This window comes from Cryptotermes secundus, unplaced genomic scaffold, assembly GCF_002891405.2.
Source record: "Cryptotermes secundus unplaced genomic scaffold, Csec_1.0 scaffold218, whole genome shotgun sequence".
NCBI classification, from domain to species: domain Eukaryota; kingdom Metazoa; phylum Arthropoda; class Insecta; order Blattodea; family Kalotermitidae; genus Cryptotermes; species Cryptotermes secundus.
The window spans coordinates 341,479-342,199 of record NW_019733320.1 but is presented as its reverse complement, the minus strand read 5'-3'; the positions used below and the strand labels follow the sequence as shown (position 1 = coordinate 342,199).

Here is a 721-nt window from a genome sequence, read left to right as displayed (position 1 = left end):
CAAAAACCACCCACGCCACCGCAGTTGCGATTTGGAGGAAGCAGGCCAGTGATATCAAGCTGCAAGTGATATTTATCCCCGCAGCTACACCGGCATAATTATTCACATCTCTCCAGCCACACTGGTCTGGTGGTCCCCAATTTGACGACGAAGATGATGACCCTACGTCCGCGGATTCAGAACTCCTACTTTCATCGCCCCTTTCAGAATCGGTTCAATAGCAGTCCGAATCTGTGTCATTGAACAGCTGTTTTTCACTTTCAGCACCTTCCATACGACGTCGTCGTGTATACGGCTCTCTAGCAGTGAATCTCTGTGCGTAGATCACGATAAGAAGCTCTAAATCTTAACCTCGAGCCCACACATACAACAATCTCATTCACGACTTCGCTGAACCCAGTATCTACCTCATAATGTCATGGGTGGCTAAACTTATATTGCGATGTTTCAAAATCGTTACAAACACAATGGTTTGACTGCAATGAATGAACGAATGACCGATCTGGCAACACCATATTCTGAAAATGTAATCATGTGTATTTCTAACAGCGAACGAATTTCAGACGCCCACAGTCTCTGCATACCGTCATGTACCATACGATAAATAAGCTTCAACAAGCGATAGTATTGTATGAGGTCGCGACAAGGACTTTTACACTGCTAAAACGCATGGTGCAGAAAATGTATTACACTGCTAGAACGCATGGTGCAGAAAATGTAT

At 44.5% G+C, this 721-nt stretch overlaps 1 protein-coding gene across 2 annotated transcripts in view; it reads left to right on the top strand.

Moving 5' to 3' along the window:
- LOC111867917 (DNA mismatch repair protein Msh6) overlaps positions 1 to 721 on the top strand; it is a 37,098-nt gene that overhangs the window by 14,745 nt on the left and 21,632 nt on the right. The window lies entirely within an intron of this gene.